The 25,012-nt window shown below is 45.8% G+C and overlaps 1 pseudogene; it reads right to left on the reverse strand.

Annotated features, from left to right (window-relative positions):
- Positions 1–2,000: 2,000 nt before the first annotated feature.
- LOC101439363 (E3 ubiquitin-protein ligase RNF10-like) overlaps positions 2,001–25,012 on the reverse strand; it is a 44,629-nt pseudogene continuing 21,617 nt past the window's right edge.

Here is a 25,012-nt window from a genome sequence, read left to right on the forward strand (position 1 = left end):
TCCATGTGGGAGTCACTCCTTCAGCAACTTCCCATCATTCTCCCTGAGGCCGTGTTTCACTCAACTGCCTTCCCAGCAAGATGCAGTCTAGAAGAAAAAGGAAAGTTAGGCTCTACCCGAGGTCACAATGTCTCTACCCTATTGATCTGGCCAAATTTTTTTTTTTTAATTCACCAGAAATAAACTTCCAAAAGAATGAACCTGTGTGAAGGTTTAATGGAAATGGGAAGAAGGTGGAAGAGAGAGAGGAAAGAGAGTGTGTCTTTATCATGTGAGAGAAATTCTGCCTTGAGTCCCAGCTCCATGCTTACCCTGATGTGTGTGAGGAGAGAGAGAATGTGTATGTTTATGTGACAGAGACAAAGCCACAGGGTACCACTGAATTCCATACAGCTTTGCTGACGCCAGAGGACATTCAAAGAAGAAATAGACCTTGAGTAGGAGGATGCAGTCATTTTCCTCTGAAAGAAACTGGCTTCGTGGAAGTAGCTCAGGGCTTCGGGGCCTTGTATATTACCTAAACTAAATGGAAATGTGGCACAGCTAAATGTGCCATGTGGAGATCAGAGGTGATGCTCTGTCCTTGGAGCATTCACAATGTGTACTAGGGAGTAGGTTAGGTCCCGTGCTGTTACGCCAGAGCAGTTGAGATGGGAGCTAAGCCACAGTACCTCTCCTGCGTGAGGCACGACAGCCGGAGCGATTGCCGCTGGGGAGCCAGCATACACTATCTCCATGTTCTCTCTAGACAGCTGTTATCGAACATTTCCCATGGGCCCTGCCCTGACCTTTTTACCCCCATTTAATCCCCACAAGAACCATATAAAGCAAGATACACAGGCACTCTTATTGTCCACATTTTATAGGTGAGGTGACTGGGGCGCACAGATCAGGTAACTTGTCCAAGGCCACACAGCTAGCAAGTGGCAGAGTTGGGATCTAACCCAGGAAGGTGGCTCCCAACCACTAAGTAAAAATCACTCATTGAGTAGCAAAGCAGAGCCTCGACTCCAGTTCATTCCCAAAGCTCGTGTTTTTAGCCTTTAGTCTCTGGACAACCTGAGTCTGGACATGGCAGATTGGATAGAAATGAGCAGGCAGAGGTGGGAAGAGAGATCCTTGGAGCAGAAGGAACCGTGCATGCAAGTGGCACAGCTGACCTGCTAGTGGGGCTGCTGGGTGATCAAAGACAGGCTGGGGGTGGGGGGGAGTTGGCGGAGGGGGGAGTGGGACGGGCGGCATCCTGAAGGTCACTGAGCACTGTGCTAAGGAGCTGGTTCTTTATCATGCAGGTTTTGCTTTGCTTTATTCCTACGTGGTGTCTCCAAAATCCTGGTATTGGGCTTTCTCTCAGGCCATGCTTTATCCTGAGTCTAAAGCACTAGCACTCTAGGGTTACAGTAATAGTTGGAAGAAATTTGGCTGTGCGTTTTTATTTGAACATCCTCCACACAGAAACAACATAATTTCGGGGTTTGGGCTGCCTCAACCCCCCAGTGTGAGGAGCCCCTGGCCCCAAACCTGCTATGTCTAGGGCTGGCCTGGGGGCTGGCACCTGGGAGGGGAGGCAGCAGGGCCTGAGCTCTTGCAGCTGCTGGGGGTCTTCTGTCTGTCTGGACCTCTAGGGAGACTGCAGGTTATGTGTACAAAGAGAAGTTTTAGTTCTCTTAAGCCCAGAAATGAATGTTGGAAGAAATATTTTCTGGGGTCACCAGAAGGCTGACCGTATTGTAGATGTGGCCCAGGCCTCAGGGTGGTCCAGGGTGGGAAGGGGCCCTGAGCGAGGCCTCAGTCATGTGCTCTATGGCACCCTGATATAAGGGGAGGAGAGGGGCTTCTCCCAGCTTCCTGGACTCCATGGGCAGGAGAGGAGACAGAAGGAGAATAAAAGACCCAGTCCCTCCCCCCGAAGACCCCAGGCCCCACTGGGAAGGTTGGTCTGCAAGGGAAGGGAGAGCCATGTAGGTGGCCCCCTGCCTCAGGCTGCAGGGCCTGGAGGCTCAGGCCGGCGGGGACTTGGCTGCGTGCCTGGGGAGCACCAGGAGGTGGGCTGGAGTAGCCCGCAGGAGACCGGAAGCCATGGGCTGGACAGAGGAGTAGGAGCCGAGGCGGGAAGGAGGAAGGAGGAGGTGGGAGGGAGGACCATGAGGGGGCCCGAAACTGGTGGGACAAGGGGGGACGGAGACTGCCAGCACTCCGCCTCGTGGCCACAGCCCTCCCGTTCCTGGAGCTCATCTTCCGCTCACCTGCTAGATCAGGGAGTTTTGTTTGGGTGCCAGGAAGCACCTAACAGCCCCCATTCTCCAGTTTGCATCCTTGAGGGACCCATATTTGCTGATTAGCTGGATCCAGACAAAGCAGCTTTTGCAATCACGGGCTATTCGTGGTTGCGTGGAGGAAAAGCCGTTTGCACCCAAGTTTCCTATCCTCATTGTTAACCATCCTGAGTATTTGGTGTTTTTGTTTTTTTCTGCTTATGTACTTCTTTTATTTATTTTTGGTTTATTACATATGCTCTATATAGATTTTTATAAATATATTTCTTGTTTTTAACAACTAAAGAGGGATAGATATCCTGCTCTTTTCCACACTTAAACTTATGAATTAAATATTTTCTGACTATCCCTGATGTAATATGAAGCATGAATACGCCCATGAAATTCTCTGTCTTATACCCAAGGCTATGCATTTAACCATCACCATGCACTCTGAAGTAGATGTTGATAAATGTGGTATAGAGAAGCTTGAGAATTTGTACAGACCAATGAGAGAAATGCAATCTAAAGAGATGGAGGATAGTAACAAAACATCTAAGGCTCAATAACAATGTATGGTTTGAATAAAGGAAATTTAAAATGTTTTTGGAATTTTGGTTGTCCAATAACTTTTAGTTAAAAATACTTATTTTAGCCACAACTATTAACTTGTGTTTGTTGTGAAATATACCAAAGCATGAATAAATCTTATTTCAGTCTTAATTATCATTGAAGGTCTAAAACTAATTACTGTGAGAAGTCTAACTTCTGAACTATATATTTTTATATGTGGGAAACATAGAATGAAGGGGTAACTTAAGTGGTTTTGACCATAGGGGGCAGTGTAGTTCCATAGGACATGAGTAGATATAGTATTCCTTTTTTCCTTGAGGGTAAGAAAAGAATGTTTCATGAGCAAATAAATGTAGAAATCAAGGTAGTAAAGTTATGGCTTATTTACCATAAAACATCTTAGGGCCTTTAAGATACTAATAGGTATTGGGAATCTCCAAAAGAGCTTAAAATTTAGAGGGTTAGCCAAACTTTTTGGCCTTACAGCCCTTTTTTTTAAAAAAAATTCCACTGTACTTTGAGGGACAAATGTTCCAGGAAACACACCTGGGAAGGCCCTGCTTTAAAATCCTCTTGGAGGGAAGCGGATGTAGCTCAGTGGTTGAGCACCTGCTTCCCATGCAGGAGATCCTGGATTCAATCCCAATACTTCCTAAAATAAAAAATTTAAATTTAAAAATCCTGTTGGAATTATTGCCCCTCCCCATCCTCCCGCTTAGTACAAGCAGCATTCTTTATAGTATTACTAGGTATTTCGTCTGTGCAGTGACCTCAACAAGGTCTCTGGCAGGGATCACATCTTGTCAAATGTAGCCTCCGCAGCACCTAAAATTGAGCCTTGGATAAATTAGATATTTAATAAAGATTTATTACCTGGTTGATAAACTTCAACCAGGAGATCAGCGGTTTCGACCTCTAAATGATTTGGACATTAATAGGTAACAAAACAACAACAACAAAGTTCCCACGTAGGTACCACCTACCACACTGCCCCTACCTTCCCCCTCCTGACCAGGCCCCTCCACACCACAAGGCCATGCTATTGCCTAAAATTGCTTTCCTGGGGTTCCCTTCCTAAAATAACTGCAAAGAAACCTGAAATCTGGTAACAATCACCATTGTCCAGCAAAATCTAGAAGGTGGGCTCCAATGAGAAAGGGGTTGTTACTGAAGTATTGAAGGGACCCCACCAAAATGGTGCCCAGGGCCCGCATCCCAGTGAAACGGGAAGGCCTTCTGGAAGAGAAGGGAAGGGTTGCGGGGGCAGATGTTTTTAATAAACCTGGAGCTTCCTGTTGCAGCTCCATCACTTTTCCCTCAAAAAGGCACTTGGGCTTCAACTCCCCAAACCTCCTCCCTTCCCTTTGCTTGCTTCCTGGGACAGAACAATGAAGTGAAAGGAATTTGCCCCAGACTTAGACTTCAGGTCGGGATGGCTTTCAACAAGTCATTTAGCTTCCAAGACTGCTGGGTCGATTATAGTGGCCATTGTACTTGGCTCCCCGACATCTAGTCCCCCCTCGCCTAGGGAACTTCAGCAATTTTTGGAGGAAGTTGAACTCAGGTCAAGGGAGGGAAATAACACCATACCCTTGCCAGTGATTGGTTCAGAAATGGACATACAACCTGATTCTCACCAGTGAGATGAGAGGTGACTTTGGCTGGGGTGTGAGCCTCCTTCCCTCATGAGAAATGAATGAAGAAGCCATCTCAGGATGGAGCCTACCCCAAGAATGGCAGAATGAAGGCAAAGTATCTGCATCTTTGGTGACATTGTTCATCTGTTTGTGTAACTCCAATTCTTCCAGACTTCACAATCCCTAACCAATACGTATCTGCCATGTTAAAACCAGCCTGAGTTGGATTTGCTACCAAATGTTCCCTAAGCTACCCCAGACAGCAGTCATATGGGGAAAGGCCAGCAAGCATTTGGCCACATATTAGGTGCCCAACAAAATGTTGTTACCCCTTTCCCAAACACCTACATAAAAGCAATCTAGGAAATGTGACCAAACATAACCCCTCTTCTCCCACTTTGAAGATTTCACTCAAGTACTCTCTTAAGGGCTTAACATGGCATCATACTCATAGGTGGTCGGCAGAATGTCTGAATGACTCTTACTTGTGAGTCACCTCTGGAGTGCAATGTTTGTAATGCCTGGATTCCAATGTGTGGCTTGCTTGACGGGTTTGAAAAATGACAGTTTTGCTTATAGATAACGGGCCCCTAGTCCTGTTTCTAGGCTCTGGGATGTAGAGCTGGAGCACAGGTCCTTCTCCCGCTCCCGCACCCCCAGTCCCATCCCCTGCTCTCTAAGATGCCTGCCAATGGTACACTAGAGGAGTCTGTGGCCAATCACCTACGGTACAGCCCATCCGAGGAATGTCTGGTATTTAGGGTATGTGGTGTGGGTTTGTTTTCTCTGTTCATCACTTGGCAATGAAAATCCTTAACTATTTTGTCTGGAGGCATTAGCATGGAGCGGAGGGCCCAGGGAGTAGAAAATAGGGGAGGGGGTTGAGCAGTCCTGACCCTTTCCTGTCCTGAGGACTGGATGGTACAATCCCCGTCTGGTCACGCTGTGCTGAGGCTCTGACTTTTCACGGCACAGGCTGAGTCACATTGGAAGCAGCAGAGGAAAGGCATTTCCTTGGAGAGAGGCATCACTGAAGCCACAGGGTGGGGAAGAGGCTCTGTGGCGTGGGTTGTACTTTGCTTTCAGTGTCCAGCTCCTTAGCTTTGTGCCAGAGGCTGGAAGTCATGCGATCTGGGTTCTAGTTCTGGGTGGGTGACCTCAGGCACGTTTCTTGCTTCTCAGGGCCTGCTTCCATGTGTAAACAGGCGTTCAACTAGGACTCCAAGTGGGTCTGTGATGGACAGCATCCTTGATGCTTGTCAGCTAACCATTTCTGGAGTACTAATTACATGGAGTGCTTACAATATGCTAGTTCATTTAATCCTCACAACAACCCTGTAAGTACTAACCCCATTTTACAGATGAGGAAACCGAGGCACAATAAAGTTAATTACTTTCCCCAGGATCACACAGCTAGAAAAGAGCAGAAATTGAAACGTCAATTTGTATCCTTAACAATGATGCTCTCTCATTGAACTGTATTTATTTTTTGTAAAACAGATGAAGATCTTATCTCCATTTTGTGGGATGAGGAAACTGAGGCTCAGAAAAGTCATTGTTTTGTCATGCGATTTGACCAAGGTTATACAGCTTTTAAGTCATGGAGGCAGAGTCTAAACCTACATGGGTACGATGCAGACTTTCCTGCCACTTTGTGCTACCTCTTGATGGATTAATGTGCCCAAGGAGAGAAGACCCTTCAGACTCCCGGTGATCATCGTGGCTTGGTGCACTTCAGCCTGGAGGCCTCCACTAGTGACCGTGATGAAAGTGTCAAAATAATTTTTTAAAAATTGAAAACATGACGGTCATATAAAGACATAGCGAGCACGTGTCAAAGATGGTTTTACCTCATTAAGAAGGGAACCATGAACAGAATGGCGAGGCTGGTTAGAAAATTTAAAAAGTATTCGTCATCACTGAAAGAAAGAATGCTGCATTAACGTTGCTAAATTACTTACAGAATTGATTGCCCCATAAGACAGCATGACTGTAAGCTTTGGGTGGTAATCTCTCCTACCAGACAAAATCGGGGAACCTCAATCGGACAAGTATCGTTTGCATCATTATTCATCTCCTACGGCTTAACACCTACTCAGAGTTCTAAAATGTCCTACTCAATAGTAAACAGAAAGTCAAAACAAGGGAAAATCTCCCTAGGGAATTAGATAATCCTCCAACGGTCCTGTTAGTTCACGCTCCATGCAGTCATTCTTTTGCCTAACACGGAGTTTTTGATACTTCTCTTAACACAGAGCACTGAGCTGATGAGCAGATAGCACCTATGGCTGCCATAACCTGGAAGAGCATGACGTTTTAGATTAGGAGACCCCCAGGTTCAAGTTCTGGCCTCACTGTTTTGTGCGCCTGTAAAAATCCCTTTAATCTCTGTGCCATAGCTTCATTCATCTGGAAATGAGATTTTTAAAAATGCGGACGACAATATCCTCCTTTCAATTTCACAAAATGTTTGCAAGAATCACGTGAGAGTGGACGTAACAGGACTGGGTCAGTCAATGTATTTGCTTCTGATTTAGAGGGACCACCCACTTGGAAAACTCTTAACCTGGTAGGAGAAAATGAAAAAGCTCTCCACTCGCTGTGATGTTCTGGCAACCACGGACATATCCCAGTGAGCATGTGCCACCTGCAGGCCAAGCCAGCGGAACCAGGATCTCAGCTGATTTTGACGTCCTAAGTCACATAAATGACCCAGAACTGCTGTGAAAGGCATTTGTAACAACGAAGCTTCCGCTGGACGCACTGACCCAAATCATCTCCCCTGTGGTCCCGGGATGAGCTCAGACGCAGGCATATGTCACTGTCTTAACCTGGGGTCAGATGGTAAGTATTTTAGGTTTAACAGGTCACACACAGTTTCTTTTGCTGTCTAGTCTCTGGGGTGTTTCCAGCCTTGTAAAAGTGTAAAGCCCACTCTCAGCTAGCTGGCTGTACTAAAGGAGGCAGCAGGCTCGATTTGGCCCAGCAGCCAGAGATAGCTGAGCCAATGCTACTGTAAGCAGTGGAAAGAGCGCAGGTTTTGGAATGAGAGACCTGACTTGGAATCCTGTTTTCTCCTCTTTCTAACTGTGCAAGCCTTGGGGACGGTTCCTTATCCCTCTGAGCCTTAGTGTCCTCACCAAAAAAAGAGCATGACCTAAAGCACATCAGCTCCTGTTTGAGCCCTAAAATGCTTAAAGCTGCTCTGGACAGGGGACCACAAAAGGGGACCTACTTGTAATCAGACAGGGCTGTGCGACAATACCCTGAGAAATTCAGATTCAGTTTGTCAGGATTGGGTGCCCCCTGCCCCTGTGCATCTGACAAGCAGCCAAGGTTGGCACTCCCCGCCCAGGAGGGCCCCTCAGCTTTGCCAGGTACAGAGGCACCTCCTGCAGGTGGTCTGGAACCTCGCCGGCGGACATCACCGTGCCACTCTGGTGGCCTGTTCCTGCACATGTCCAGCTAAGCCGGTGTCCTTCGAAGCATTTCCCCTAGTCCACTGAAGGTGAAACTTTTGGTCCAGGCACCAGCTGGAAAGACGGTTGCATGTCAAAAGAAATGTTTTTCTGAAAGCATGAACGTGGTAAGCACCGTGGTGGCCAGATCACCCACCTGCGACCACCGCGGAGAAGGAAGCCGGCCTAGCCGGTGGCTGATGGGTCATTGGCCCCTAATGTCTCCCCAAGGCCCCATTTACAGATGCAAATGCTGTGGCTCAGAGAGGTCACCCAGCTGGCCCCAGGCCACGGGGTGAATAAACGATTTCATTAGAGAGAGGTGAGCCCAGTTAGGGTCTCCAGTGAGGATGGTTTCTCTCATGAAATACATTCTTGTAGTTTTATAGTTTCCCTTTATAGCATTTTGATGGCCTCAAGATGAGAACAATGGAGTAATTATGTTGAAAATTGCCAACAGAATTTTTTTTTAAATCTCAATGGCTCAGGGTTTTAACTCATTTAATTTAAAAGGCAAATCCCTCCTCCCATCCTGGGATTCAGACCTGAGGCAAGGCTGAGCTGTAGATGTTCAAGTCGTCACTAATTCTTGGCTTTAGCGAATAAATATGTTGCTGGGAAGACTGTGAATAAATAATATCATAACATGAAGGACTTTGGGAAATTGGCCATTTAAAGGGAAACTCTGTGTGTGTGTTTTGTTTTGGTTAATTTATTTTTAATTTGAGAAGTTATGAGTTAAGAAAACAATTATGCATACAGACAGGATTCCTATACATCACCCCACCACCTACACCTTCCATTGTTGGCATGTATTTTTTACAAATGATGAAAAAGTTATCGTACTATTACTGCTTTCTATAGTCCGTAGCTTATATCTGGTGTATCTTTCCCACAAACCATCCTATTAACACCATGTATTAGCATTGTACATTTGTTATAGTTCATGAGAGAACGTTCTCATATTTGTACTGTTAACCACAGTCCATCATTCACCACGGGGTTCGCGGTCTTTGTTTTGTTTTGTTTTTGTAAAAAGGAGAATCCTTCTGTCAAGAGAATAATTTACCTTTTTTTTTTGGTTTGCAAATTTTGACTTTGGCACACTGGGTTTTCTTGATTATGTCTGTAATTTGGGCTACAGTTTCTTTAGTGACAAGGTCCTAAATTCTTACAGATGGAATTTTTATTGCGTGAAAAATGACAAATATTTATTCAGTACCTCTCATGCCAGACACTGCTAGACCAAATCACATCCAGTATCTCATTTACTACTCACAAAAATTCTGCAACACAGGATGTATTGTCTCTAGTTATAGACAAAGCAGCACTTAAATAATCACCAAGGAGCAAGTGTCCTTTCCAAGTCAGGGAACAAATTTTTTCCCATCACGGCAAAACCAAGGCAGAGAAACTCCATCCTCCACCTCTCCATTCGCAAGTGCCTTTACTCAGTCCAGACTCTAGGTTGGCATGAAAACACGTCCAGTGGGGGAGGGTCTGGGTGGGACCCGCAGAGACCCCAGGCAGCCAGCAAGTGGAAGCCTGGACCACCCTGTGCCAGGCAAGCCGGCACCCAAGCCCAGCGCGGGCTGCGGAAGCGAGTGTGTTCTAGGCACCCACAGGCCCGCTGAGCCCTGCCACGGCCCCTGCTGCAGGTCCTCGGGTGCCTCCCCTAGAGGATGGACGTGCCCCCGCCGCCTGCACAGCCCCGTGCCCAGGAGGGCAGGGCGCGGCCTGAGCGCACAGCAGTCCTCACCTGTAAGGGGCCCTCGCAGTCGTGGCTTCCCTCGTCACTGAACCCCCTTCCAAGGCACGGAGCCACCCACACACACACGCACCCCCTGTAAATCTGGCAGGACATTGTTACATTGATTTATTGTGGTAACATATATTCAACATAAAGGTTTCCATTTTAACCACTTTCCCATATACAGTTCAGTGGGATTAAGGACCGTGACACTGTCAGGCTACTATCACCACCATCCATGCCCCAAACTTTTCCATCACCCCAATCGGAAATGCTGGCAGGGCACTTCTTTGAATGAAAATTTCATTTCCAGGCTCTTACCTGAGCACCCCGCATCCCCAAGCACTGGTACAAGGAACACTGAGGGTAGAAGGAAAGGGGGGCTCTGAGGCTCTGCAGGGGGCGGCGTGGGTGGGCAGGGCAGGGTCTGCGGCAGCTTCCCCCTTCCATATCCTCCCCTCTCCAACGCCAGCTCGGCGGGCCCCTCTCTCAGGGGCTCCGAGTCTAACGAGCTGGGCTTGGTTCCTGCCCCTGTCACCAGCAGGCTTTGTGACAGCCTCTCTGAAATAGGGGGAGGGGAGCAGCACCCCTCACCTCAAACAGCTGCCTCGGAGGTTTAAAGATGATTACGACAAGGATCTACTTCATGCATCAGTGATTCTCCAAAGTTTGGGGTTTTTCTAAATTTATTTCTCTCCCCACCCTCTCCCCCAGTTGTCACCTCTCTGTGTCCATTCGCTGTGTTCTTCTGTGACTGCTTCTATCCTTACTTATCAGCTGCGCCGGGAATCTGTGTTTTTTTTTGTTGCGTCATCTTGCTGTGTCAGCTCTCCGTGTGTGCGGCGCCATTCCTGGGCAGGCTGCACTTTCTTTCGCGCTGGGCGGCTCTCCTTACGGGGCGCACTCCTTGCGCATGGGGCTCCCCTAAGTGGGGGACACCCCTGCGTGGCACGGCACTCCTTGCGCGCATCAGCACTGCACATGGGCCAGCTCCACACGAGTCAAGGAGGCCCGGGGTTTGTTGGATACTGAGGATAATCCCCTGGAGGGCTTGCTAAAACACAGATGTTGTGCCCCACCCACCAGAAATCCAGATTCTGGGAGTCTGCTGGGTGGGGCCTGGGAAGTCACATTTCTAGCAAGTTCCCAGGTGATGCTGCTGCTGCTGGTCTGGGGACCACACCTTGAGAAGCGCAGCCGTAGGTGACAATTGGTGTCCTTGCATCCTCTTCCCTTCACTCACTGCCGGGGCCAGCTGCCCAGGGCGGGGGCTCGCTGGCTGGCCCTGTCTGGGACTAGGGGTGTCCTGATCGTCCTGCTATGCCAGGAGATGGGTGCCGAGGAAGAACCAGGCCCCAACCCTGTCCTCCTGGCAGAGCTGCAACAAGGGTGTTACCCTGGAAGACACAAAGGCATCTTGCTGACAATCCCCCGAGGAACTTTGGGAAAATAGGGATTCTGGCACTTCAACCCCAGAAAGTCTGACGCAGCAGGTCACCCCCTTGTCATTAAGCACCATGCGGTTCCCGGAGAAACCCCGCTCTCTTCTGTGGTCTGGCCCTCAGCACAAAAGCCTCAGTCGTGAGGTCCCCCAAGTCTGACCTACCACAAACCAGCTTCTAAGCCTCCTTAGCGCCTTAGGAGAGAAGGTGGGGGTATAAATAAGTAAATACACAGCCGAATTACATCGGTGAATGACTTCTAAACCTTGAAGAGCAAACTAAAATCATTAGAATTCTATTGCTGAATATTTTACTTCCAGGTTTTATTTCCAAAGCATGCACATTTTATATTTCTATAGCAAATACACATTTGTAATATTCAGCGTTCCTCAGGACCATATGGCAGGCATTGTCAAATTGTTTGTGTCATTAATTGATGTCTTAATCCCACACTTCTCTGGCTTCTTGAGCAGTGCCTGTCAACCACAGATATTCGATTCAGGGCTGTTGACTGTTTTGACCCAAAACCCAAATTCCAAACACTGTTTGGGCCTTCCTATGCCAAGCACTGCTCAGGCGCTAGTTGATGTTCTTAGGAAGTAGCTTGTCTCCAACTTTTCGTTTTTGTAACTAAGGCTTCAATGCTTCTTCTGAATTTTGAGGAGCAGTTCAAAGAGTAGACTTCTCATCCCCTGTGTATTAGTCAGCCAAAGGGATGCTGATGCAAAGTATAAAACCCAGCAGATTTGGGGTAGAAGCTTATAGTCATCAGGCCATAAAGCATAAGTTACTTCCCTCACCAAAGTCTGTTGCCACATGTTGGAGCAAGATGGCTGCCAACGTCTGCAAGGGTTCAGGCTTCCTCTTCCTCTTAAGGCTCTGTGGTCCCACTTCCAATCTCAGCTGTAGGCTGGGATAAGTCTCGTCTCTGTCCCGGGACTCATTTCTCTCCAGGCTCAGCTGCTCTGTTCGTTCTACTAGGTTAGCTGTAGACTATCAGGCTCTCTTTCTTCCCAGGGCCTCTGCCGTGTCTATGGAACCATCTCTATTCCCCTGTGTTCTTCTTTTCTGTGTATTTACTTCCCAGAGATTCAGCATCAAAACTCAAACCCTCTCCTCTGCCGTGTGTTTTCTCTCTGTCCTACTGATGTGGCCCAATCAAAACCTTAATCATTATTTAGTCAAGTGAAAGTGAAACCTCTGAATTTAATATAATCCAATACACCCAGAGGAACAGACTAGTTTATAAACATAATCTAATATCTATTTTTGGAATTCATAAATAATACCAAACTGCTATACCCTGTGTCTCCCAAAGCCTCCCTAGGCTCAAATCCCTTTCTCCTCCTGCCTCCAGCTCCTTTCCCTGAGCCAGGCCGGAGAACTGAGTCATGCAGCTTTCTCTCCCTCCTGTCTCTCTGACATTGTGCTGTGGGAACCACCATCGCAGAATCCCATCACTCACAAAAGACCACACATTTTGTGATTCATTTGTAGGAAATGTATAGAAAAAGCCAATCTATAGAGACAAAAAGTGGACTTCTGGTTGCCAGGACAGGGCCTGGTAACTGGGCATGAAGGACCTAATAGGGCTGATGGAGGTATCCTAAAACTAGATTGTGGTGCTGGTGGCACAACTTTGCAAGTTTACTAAAAATCCTTTCACTATACATCTAAAATGGATGAGTTTTATAGTATATAAATTATACCTCAATAAATGCTCATCAATGCCCCTACTTACTCAGACCCATTTAAATCTCACTTTGGGCCCAGCTGAGGCCCGTGCTATGTTCTAATTTTATATGGGGAGGTAATTCACTAAGAGGTAAACCGAAGTACTGAGCTGTACAACGATGGCCCCAAATCCCTCTCTCAGTAAATGTGTATTCACTCACCACTTTGGACCAAATGCCACCATGGCAGTTGGGGGCGGGAGACAATGTGAGTGGGGCTTGTAGTCAGCTTCACACCACCCAGAGACAACCCACGGGTAGGTCCTGTGATCTCAGGATCTGACACTCGAAGCAGGTGAGTCCTGCACTTTATCCACCCTAAGATGCATTTTTTCTCACATTTTAACATCTCTGAAATCAAGATCTGTCTTATAGTAGTTGACGGCAAGCAGCGGTCATTGTGATGTAGTTGTCTCCTCTCACCTCCACGTCAAACTTGCAGAATATTGCCAGCACTTTGGAAAAGCATCTCAGACAGTGGTGTAGGGTTCTTTGAAGAAATGAGATCATTTCACAGACAGTGCGACTGTGTTGAGAAACATACATATCCAGCTTCTAAGACAGAAAGTCACCTTAAAAAGGCAGAAGAGTTCTTCCAGTAGGTATCCATGATGGGGCCCTGGAGTTGATGAAATACAGGGACTAGCTGTGAGTGTCGGAGGAGAGTTCTCATGAGACATATCACAGTGCCTGCTCATAGTCGAAGCCCAAGGCTGCTCTGGCCAGGCGTGGACTGGGTACAGAAAATCCAAAGAAGAACTGAATAGGGAGTTTGTCTTAAAGAAGCACACAGTCTAGCAGCAAAGATGGGTCAGATGCAAAGGAAAGGAAGAACGATGCAATGCAATGGAGCAGGAAAGGCTGCACGGGTGGGGCTGAGGGCACAGATCTTTGAACTCTTTCCTCAAGGTTTAGAGGGAACCAGAATATTTCTCTGCAGGGCAAATGCCCCTGGTAAGGCTGACAGGAAGGCCCGAGCGCCTTGCAACTGCAGAAGGCATTGGCCTAGAAGAGCTGCCGCCCAGACTGGCATGAATTTAAACTCAGACCTTGCTGCCCTGGTTTGGCTCAGAGAAGGCAAAGGCATTTTTCATGGGCAGTAAGCCCAGTTTGCCATATTGTGCAGAAGGACACACGATGCAGTGTTTGGGGAAAATTCATCTCAGAATGAGGGGGTGGAGGACAAGTTGAAAAGAGAACACTGTAGTTTCAGCCCATCTCAGAATGGTTTGCGCCTGGTCGACGTCCCCCAGTGATTGCTAAGATCCATGAGTCAAAACAAGAGTAGAGAAGCAGGTTTACAAAAGTGGACGCTAAATGCAGACAGACCTGGGTTGAATCCTGGTTCTGTCACTCACTGGCTGCATGATCTTTGTCACCTCAAGCTCTCTGAGCCTAGTTTCCTCATCTGTGAAACGGGGATTGCAGCATTCACATTGTGAAATTGTGAGGATTACTGCTTAATGCTTGTGTTGTGGTTACAATTCTTGTCTGCCAGGCCACTGGCGGGGCTTTGGCCAGGGTGTGCAACTCTGGCTTTTGGAGGGCTGGACAGCTGAGTGCCGGCTTGGATGGCATTTCTGGTATCCCTGAACAAGTCTGTGTTCGGTGTCTCTGTAAGTTTCTGGAACAATATCATCAATGCAGACAAACCCTGTTAGAAATAATGTAAATATCTACCAAATTAGTATCTGATCATTCTCACAGAGATTCACTATCACAACTCACATTCTGGATGTAAGTTGGAGTGAAAAATTCCTCGTGTGCTCTGCCATGGAAATTATATCAGTCGGTTGTAATATAATGAGATATTGTCTATTGCCAGAGTAAACAGTCCAGTAGTAAGAATTGTGAAAGCTTTAACTTAATTTACCAAAAAAATTTAAAACTTTAAAATAGTTAAGTAAATAGGAAATAGATTGACAGCTAATGGGAAAATTAAGGAAGAGAATGTTAGCTAGAGAGCTTTAAGAACATCCTTATATCTATTTTGGGCAACAAGAAAAATGTTATAAAAATTAAATTATTTTCCAAAACTATCCAAACATAAAAACACAGACCCAAAAAAGCCTGGTGAATCCCAAGCAGGTTAAATAAACAGAAATCTATACTTAATCACATCAGGACAAACTCTAAAGAAAACCAAGGACAAAAATTTAAAAGCAGCCAGAGAGCCTTCAAGGAGCACCATTGCGATTGACTGCTAACATGTCCAAAGCACTGGAAGAAACAGAAGACAGTGGAATAATAGCTCCAAATCTGGAATGTCTTTCCCCAGAATGAAGGTGAAATAAAGGTGCTAAACTTTCAAAAGCAAAAGAAACAAAGGAAAGGAGAGAAAAACTGGAAAAAATTTCCCCCAGCAGACCTTTAATGAGGGCAATTCCAAAGCACCACATCAGGCCGAAGTAAAAATGATCCCAAGTGGAAGGTATGAGGAGCAAAGGCTAGGTAAACCCAAATTAATTTGACTTTACGCAACGATAGTAATCACAAGAACCTGTGGAGTTCAAAAACCTGTGGAATTAAATACAACACAAGAGCTGGTGCCAGGGGTGGGAAGGCTGGCCAGCACACACGCAGCATCTTCAGTGGGGAAAACGTGGAGGGCTGCACCTGGATGTGACGCTGAGAACGGTTCTTCAGCTCTGTGGTCTTCCTGCCCCAAAGCCAGAGCCCCAGTCTAACCATGAGAAAAACGGCCGAGGGACATTCCACAAAACTCCCGACCAGAATCCTCAAAACCCTTGAGATCATCAAAAACAAAATTGTCACGGCCCAGGGGACCTGATGGCCAACTGCAGAGTGATGTCCTGGATGGGAGCCTGGAAAAGAAAACAGACAGGGGGCAACTAATAAAATCCAAAAAAAGTATGGAATTTACTAAGTAATAGTGTATCAATATTGGATCATTAGTTTCAACAGACATTATCATTGTAATATCAGATGGTAGCAATAGGGGAAACTGGGTGCAGGGTGTGTGGGAATTCTCTGTGCTCTCTGCAACTTTTTTGTAAATCTGAGACTATTAGAAACGAACAGGTTAACTATGTTTTAAAACATAATAACAAAGGCAGAATAACAGGATTATATCCTAATTCTAATCTGTGAAGAATCATTTGATAATGCTAACATTCACCTCAAGGACTGTATTTAATGTTTATTTAATTTCATTTAGGCCATGAGACTTTCAAGAAGTCCTTTGGGGGAATTCTCCATATCTTATGAGCATAAAGTAAAAGAAAATGTCATCTTTACCGCCTCAAAACTCCATGATGGAAAAAGTTCAAAGTCATGTACAAAAATATCCATGACAAATGATCTTCCATCCAGTCATAAGAAGTATAAAAAGAGATGAAGGAATAAGATGTTAGAGGAGAGAAGCGGACTTGGCTCAGTGGTTAGGGCGTCCATCTACCACATGGGAGGTCCAAGGTTCAAACCCCGGGCCTCCTAACCCATATGGAGCTGGCCCACGTGCAGTGCTGATGCGCGCAAGGAGTGCCGTGCCACGCAGGGGTGTCCCCCGTGTAGGGGAGCCCCAAGCGCAAGGAGTGCGCCCCGTAAGGAGAGCCACCCAGCGCGAAAGAAAGTGCAGCCTGCCCAGGAATGGTGCCGCACACACGGAGAGCTGACGCAAGATGATGCAACAAAAAGAAACACAGATTCCCCTGCCGCTGACAACAACAGAAGTGGACAAAGAAGAACACGCAGCGAATAGACACAGAGAACAGACAACTGGGGCCAGGGGGGAAGGGGAGAGAAATAAATAAATAAATCTTAAAAAAAAAAAGATATTAGAGGGGAAAAAAAACACAGTTTGTTTTCACCAATTAAAATCTTTTTAAAATTTCTCTCCCTTCCCCCCCCCCCCAGTTGTCTCTCTCTCTGTCCATTCGCTGTGTGTTCTTCTGTGACCGCTTGTATCCTTATCAGAGGCACTGGTAATCTGTGTTTCCCTTTGTTGCATCAGCTCTCTGTGTGTGCGGTGCCACTCCTGGGCAGGCTGCATCCTCTTTCCCGCTGAGCAGCTCTCCTTATGGGGCGCACTCCCTGCACATGGGGCTCCCCCATGCGGGGGACACCCCTGCATGGCAGGGCATTCCTTGCTTGAATCAGCACTGCGCATGGGCCAGCTCCACACGGGGCAAGGAGGCCCAGGGTTTGAACCGCGGACCTCCCATGTGGTAGGTAGATGCCCCATTCATTGGCCCAGGTCCGCTTCCCACCAATTAAATTTAAAACGATGATCTTACTAGAAAACTTTAGGAAGATGATCCTCTATGGTTCTGAGTCTATGGAGGCTAAAAATCAATTTTAAAAATGTACTGAATTGTAGGTGTAGTTTGCCAGGCATTCACAGTATTTGAAAAGAAGGTGAGCTGGGATTTGTCCAATTAAGAATTGCTATTTCAAAGATCTTTCTAGGAAACATATCACTGAAAAACTTTTCCTAAATTATATTTGCTTAATATGGCAGGTATAACTAAACATCATTTGAAATTAAGTGACTATTCTGTGTCAAAGCATACTGACTGTAGGACAATCAGAGGACTGCAGGGAGAGGGCAACTGTACTAAGAAATTACTGTTCCCACACTTCAGTATTTGACTACTAAACTTATTGAAAATAGAATCATTATAATTATATTTACTTAATAATCACAGGTTTGAAGTTCCTTGGTGACTTTTCACTTCTACTTCGGTCCATATTTATTTTTAACACTTTGGCCTTTGCCCTCTGGCCCACTGTGTATGCAGAGACCCCTCTCGCTTCTTACCCAGCCTGGAGTGAGCCCAGACCCCTGCTCCCTCCCTCCCTTCCCCCAGGCTTAGTGACTGCACCAAGAAGGGGTAAGTGCCTTGAGCCAGGCGGAAACCCTAGCCCATGACTTTTCTGGCTGAAAAATCTAGCAGGGAAAAAACCTCTTCTTAATTTAATTTTTGGGAGAACTAGGGAGATTTGACCTCAGAGCTGTCAGGAGCCTTGTTCCTGGGCACGCAGTGGATGTCTGGGAGGCAGCGAGGCAGGTTAGAATAGGGAAAGGGAAGACTTGGGTCGCAGCTGACGACCCGGCAGACCACAGGGCCCTGAGACCCGACCCGGAAACCTCCGAGGGGAAGGCTGCTGGGAGATCCCGGGGCGCCCTGGCCCCGGATACCTTCAAATAGAAGGCCTCCCCATTGGCCCCCTGAGCGCTAACAGGTGGGGCGACCAATCGGAACAGCAAACAGCTGGGGCCCCGCCCCCAACATTATGAAGGGGGAGGAGGAAACACTTTAAAGTGTCCTGAGGCTCCACGCCTGTGACTCATCCCATAGCACGCCCACATCCACGTCTAGGACTGTGTACTCTTTCCTTGTTTCTTAATAAACTCTTTACTCTCTTGCCTACCCTATGGTGTGTCCTTAAATTCCTTTATGCAACATAAGCCAAGAACCTAGAAGCCCAGAACCCAGAGTCTTCCACTAACAGAAGCAGGCAGGAAAGGAGAAAAGAGAACTGGTTCCCTGGAGCGGACCAGCCTCCTTAAGATCTTCTTCCTGGTTCTGTTAGCCACTCCAGGGCCCTTCTAAGAAATTCTCTTAAGTCTTATGTTGGTCTGAGTTGAGTTTCTGTTGCTTGTCATCAGGAGAGTTCCAGTAAATTGAGTGTGTACAGTTCTTAGCGCAGAGTCTTGACATGGCAAATCTAGAATAGTTGACAGTACTTGTGGTTGTTAATATTATCTTCATCTGTAACCCTGGAAGGGATTCAGTGCCTTGTGCAGAGCTGGTGGTTATAAATGTTGGCCAAAACCCCTGACCAGTGGAGATGGAGTAGAGTTGGAGGGTCTTGAAGGTTACTCGCAGCTCTGACGCCCCATGATATAACAATGTCAGAGGCACTTCTCCAGTCTTGGTATTAAATTTAGCTCTGGCTTGGGTACCTGTGGGCCTTATAAACAGGGTAATATGGATATAATGACAGAAGCAATTCATGTTGACCAAGCACTACGTGCGATGTGCTTGGAACAAGTCTGAGAATCAAAAGGTTCTGAGTGTGATGGAAATGGAGTTGGGTTAAGGAAAAATCATGAAATGCCTTCTGGCAAGTTTGCATAGTCACTTAACAAATATTTGCTTAACACCTGCCACGTGGAAAGGAGTGGGAGGTACTGGCCAGAGCATTCAGTGAGGGACCCGCCTCATGATCTGGCCCTGACACCCTTTCTGGAGGACCAGGAGTAAGCCGCCTCCCCTCTCCAGGCCTGGGAATCTGGACTAGCGTGGTGGGTTGCGCCCTGGAGGTGCACGGAATCCAGGGTTTCAGGAGGTTCCCAGGGGCCTCCTGTGGAGGAAGGTGTGAAGGGGAGGCTAAAGGTCAGCCCTGGACCCCCACATCTGCTTTCACCTGTTTTTCGTATTGGGTTTCGTGTATAATTCCATTTGGAAAAAGGGTTCTACTGCTTAAAACACACTTCAAAACCAGGCCATCTCGAGTGCCTTCCAGCCTTGTCTACCTGTGCCTGTGCCAGGTGCTGTTCTATCCTGGGGAAGCACAAAGCTGGGGACCCTGCCCTTTGAGAGCACAGCCAGGCAGAGCCAGGGGACAGGTTCCCTGGGCACGTGGAGGCGCTTACTTCCTGGGGAGAATCACCATCTCCACACTCTACTGGGCAGAGGGCACGCCCTTGGGAAGGGTGCAGAATGGAAAGAGCAGTTGTGGGCAGGAATTCGGGAGACACCATTTCCAGCCCTGCTTTTTCCCTCCCCTCTGTGTGATTTTGGGCAAGCGGCTAAACCCCTCTGGGCCCAAGTTTTCTTGAGTCACAGTCTCCCTTTGAAAATGAAATGAGATTCAGGCCATGGACTTAACACACAAATGTTAATGTCATTGCAAAAGGAAGATAGAGACGGGAAAACCTTTTAACAAACCTAACTCCTAACTAGGAATCTGCACCGTTCAACCGAGCCAGGAGACACCATCTGGTAAAAGTAGTGGCTGCAGGTACTCCCCAGTCTGGGATTTGAAGTGTTTTCTCTAAGTGTATTAAGTAGTTTTTTCTTCCTAAATAGCTTATATGCCATCACCAGTAATGTTCTGGGCAGACTTCTATCATAGCCCTGCTATCACCCTTTATTGCGTGCATTTGGGACAGGGCTGTAAAATGGTTAAGAGCCAGACTACATATTCAAATACTGCACTGCCACTTAATAGTCTTTGTGCCTTGCTTTCCCCACTGGTAAAAGAGGAAGAGAAATAGTATCTATGTCAAAAGGTTATGGTGACAGCTAAATAAATGCATAAAGTCCCTGGCCCATAGAAAGTGATCAATGCATATTAATTATTATGATTATTTGTACACTTGTCTGTCTGTGGCACCTAGTACAGTGAAAGCTGAAAAAAAATATTAGTGCAATGGAAAACAGCTAATAGTTTTGTCATCTCTTTTAGTATATTAACTCGGGTAATCCTCCTAAGTACAATTTTTTTTTTAAGGTTTATTTTTTATTTCTTTCTTTCCCCTTCCCCACTGTTGTCTGCTCTCTGTGTCCATTCACTGTGTATTCTTCTGTGTCTGCTTGTGTCAGTGGCACCTGAAATCTGTGTCTCTTTTTGTTATGTTATCTTGCTGCGTCAGCGCTCCGTGTGTGCGGCGCCATTCCTGGGCAGGCTGCACTTTTTTCGCGCTGAGCCACTCTCCTTACAGGGTGCATTCCTTGTGCATGGGGCTCCTCTACGCAGGGGGCACCTCTGCGTGGCATGGCACTCCTTGCGCGCATCAGCACTGCGCGTGGGCCAGCTCCACAAGGGTCAGGCCCTGGGTTTGAACCTTGGACCTCCCATCTGGTAGGCAGACGCCCTATCCGTTGAGCCAAATTCACTTCCCCCTAAGTACAATTTATCATTCCCAATATAGAGATGAGAAAACTGAAGCACAGAAGAGTTAAGTAGCTTGCCCAAAGGTACATAGCTACTAAGTGGCAGAGCCAGGATTTCAATCCAGGCAATCTGACTCCACAGTTATCACTCTTTTATTTTTTAATTTTCCTAATGTTTATTTATCAGAATATTTATGACATTATACCGCTAATATAGTCAAGGTAAAAATTGTTTAAAAATACAAGAAAGCATGAAAAAAAATCAACATAAATTCTACAATACAGGGATGAACACTTTGTCGACTCTCCTTTCCCATGTGTGCCAGGTCTATGTGCCCAGGTGTATGCTTAGTACTTACAGAATGAGATCATGACACAGATGCACTTTTCTCTTTATCATGTGTGCCTTTTAACTGATTTTTTGGAACCTGCTTGCCTTCCTGCACCTTATCTCCAACCCCTGTGACTTCCTAGCCGTGGATTCCACCCCTAGATTAAACCGTGCTTATCTTCCAGGCCCTTCCCCAGTGCAGCCCTTGCTTTCCACCACTGCTCAGGCAAACAAATGAAGCCACTCTCACCTTCCCATGGGGCCCCTGCGATTTTTTTGGAATGGATCCAAATTGTCTCTACCTCTTACTGAAGCAGGCTTATAAGTAGGGGCTTAATAGATGGATCTGGCACCTGGCAGAGAGTCCACATGGACATCAATAACTCCGAGATGGCTGCTGGAAGATGCCCACACCCAAGATTCTGCTCTCCAGAACAAAGACTTCTTCTGGAAGCTAGGAAAAGCCCCGGATGTTGCCTAGGGACTTTATCATTGGACCCTTACAGGGAATTGATGGGTGGGGTAATCATCAAAATAGCAAACAGCTGGAACCCCTCCCCTGCCATTAGCAAAGGGGTGGAATAATTAACAGTTCAAATAGCCAAGTGGTGCCTGAATGTTCGCTCTCTCTCTGTGCGCTCTCTCGCCTCTGGACCGGTCCTGCCCTCTGCGCACCGCTCTCACCGTTTTTACTCTGCCATGTGGCCATACAAATAAACCTAGAAATTTATGACCTGTAATGGGAAATTGTAGGCTATAAATCAGCCCTCTTTATCACTTTTCAGCCCCTTCCTCTCTACCTGGGACCCCTGCTCTTCCTTCCCTACCTGAATAAATTACCTGCCTAACTCACCCAACTGTGCTCTTGAAATTCATTTCAGCAGCATAAGTCAAAAACCTAAATAAAATCCAGTAACACTACCATGTTCTTCTCTGGGTGACGGGACCAGAAAGCCTTTTGGACACCTCCCCCCGACCCCTCAGGAATATCTCCTGTGCTCCATGTAGGTCCCCACCGAGGTCTCAAGTTTCTGAGAGAAGGTGAAGATTGTGCAGAACATGGTAGAAAAGGCATTACGAGCCGGCTGCTAACGGGGGAGAGGGGATGTTCACAGCAATTTTAAACCTTGGGCATTTCAAAGAGCCTGAGGGGCATCAGACTTCTATTCTTAATGGGGCTGAATTAAGCACTGGGAGAGCGAGCAGGTTGCCAATCTATGAAGGCATCAAAACGACTGAGCTGAGTCTGAAATGCAGGGTCCCTTAGCTCAGTCTCCGAGGACAACTTAAGTGGCCATCCAAAGGTACATGAAGTTGACGACCTTTGCTGACTGGACACTAATGTGCCTCTGGGCAGCCCCCTGAGGAAGACGGCGAGGCTCTCACAGGGGCGCCACCAGCCGAGTCCAGCCAGTCAGGGCGCACGAGGGCCGGTCAGCCAGACGCGGAAACGCGCAAAACCTGCCGCAGTGCCTCCACCCGAGGGTTGTCAGCCAGGTTTTAAATCCTGTTAGCTGCCTCCAAGAAGTTATCAGCTCAGAAAACCACAAAAGGTGGCATAAGAGAGAACTAAAACTATGAAAGTCAGTTTATAAAAAGAGAACACTGCCAAAGGCCATGCAGACAGACTTGGGGCTATGACCGTGCCCTTGATGCGTGTGTGAGACCAATGCCATCCAATTGCAAATAACAGAAAAATGGGCAACAGAAGTCCATCTCAAGTAAGTTAAAATGTAATATATTTGATGCACATAATAGTCCATTCTTTCAAACATAAAGAGGTAAACTGTTTTATTAAAGGAAAAGCAATAATCTCTCCACCCCAACTCTCTATCAGTTTGGAAAGTCTAGCAAGAGGGCACTGTCTTAGTTTGCCTCAGCTACTGTCATAGCACAAACAGGGTTGACTTCTTTAAGCAAGAGGAACTGATCGTCCGTTGGTTCTGGGGTTGACTGCCGGCAGTCCTTTGGGGGTCCTTGGCTTTTGCCTTTCTCCATTACATGGTGATGTCCTCTCCTTTCTGGCTTCCGTGACTTCTGGGTTCTCTTTAGAGAGCCTCCTGTAATCCGAATTGAAGCCCACCTCACCTTAACTAAAAATAACATCTTCAAGCTGTAAATAACATTTGCAGTGGGTCAGACCCACAGGGGCGCAGATTAAGAACATGTGTTTGTTGCAGTACATACTTCAACCTACCACATGCACCAAACACACATTTTAGCCAAATCCTACAAGGCCAAGTATTGAAATGAATAGTCAGCAAAAGTCAAATGTATCATGATCACAGGAAAACTTCCGGGAGGCAAGAATAAATCTGAAATTTTATTTTTAATTTTTGATTATTTTTATGTGACTAAGAAAAATTTATTTTAGTGATTAAAATTTTAAACTTTCATGTGACACTACAAGAAAAATAATTTCTCCGCACGTCAGTTGCTAGATTGTTTCTGTAGTTACTCCATTACACATTTCCACTGTAAGTAGATACTCACTTTCAGCTCATTTAATAATGTCACTAACCTTTTGACATAAGGCAAGATAAGGAAATGCTTTTCAGTAACATACTTTTATGAGTTGTATGTGGTAAGCAGAATAATGGTCCTCCAAAGATATCCACATCTTTATTCCTAAAATCTGTGAATTTATTACCTTATATGGCAAAGGGGACTCTCAAAGTGTGATTAAGTTAAAATCTTGGAATGGGAAGAATATCCTGGATTATCCGGGTAGGTCCAATGTAATCACAAGTCTCCTTGTAAAAGGGAGGCAGGAGAGCCAGTCAGAGAAGGAAATGTGATGATGATGGAAGTGTGGGAAACAAAGGATGGAATGATGCAATTGCTGGCTGCGGGCCATAGCAAAGGAATGTGGGCGGCCTCTAGAAGTTGCATAAAGCAAGGAAATGGAGTATAGCCTAGGACATCCAGAAGAAACATAACCTTGCTAACACTTTGATTTTAGCCTAATAAAAACCCATTTTAGACTTTTGTCCTCCAGAAGTAAGAGAATAAATCTGTATTGTTTTAAGCCACCAAAGTTGTGGCAATTTGTTACAGCAGCAAAAAGAAACTAATACAACAATTTAGGGAAGACTTTAGAAGTTTTTTCTTCAAGTTATGAAAATGGTTGGTGGTCTAGAACAAACATCTTGACAATTTAAAAATGCAATCTCCGTAATTCAAAACAATAAGAAATTATCTTCTTAAAGCATTTTTATAAAAATCTATAGCAGTGAAGTATGATAGTGAGATCAAAATATATTTGGGGCATCATTTTTCTCTAGTATTTTTGATGCATATTGTGATATTTATTATTTCTGGATTGAAGATGTTTTGTCATGCATGTTCACATTATATTAGATTAGATTATGAGGTAGGTGGCAAACTGACATTCTGCTTTTAATTAAACCTCATAAAACATGAAGAATTTCCAAATAACATATTTTCTGAAAGATTTTAGCTTAAAAAATAGCTAAAAACTATAGTACATAATGTTTAAATGCTAGTCCATGAGGCAATTCTAGGAAGATTAGAAGTATGATATAAACTAGTCTCTATTATATTGACTGCTTTTATTTGAAAAGGAAATTTAAAATAAATAAGACTTAATACTCTTCCTAAAATTATTCTAGATAATGAATCCTCTTTTAATTTCCCTTTCTTCCATAATTATTTCAACCTAATACTTATTTTTATATAATGTGAATAGCATTCACAACCATTAATTTCACATTGTTTTATTAATGCAATAATAAATATTTACAAATATGCTTCAAATATTTACGTATATGCTTCTAGAATGCTTATCAGAATTTGAGAGGAAATATTCAAATATTAACAATATACTTGAATGGCACACCTTGGTCATCCTATCAACATTGTTTCACAGATCAGCAGTCATGAAGGTTGTTCTTGATTTCCTTACCTTTTAAGCAATCACCTAAACTACAGGGACAAAAAGCCTGGAA

The sequence above is a fragment of the Dasypus novemcinctus genome, chromosome 3 (assembly GCF_030445035.2).
Source record: "Dasypus novemcinctus isolate mDasNov1 chromosome 3, mDasNov1.1.hap2, whole genome shotgun sequence".
Lineage (NCBI taxonomy): Eukaryota > Metazoa > Chordata > Mammalia > Cingulata > Dasypodidae > Dasypus > Dasypus novemcinctus.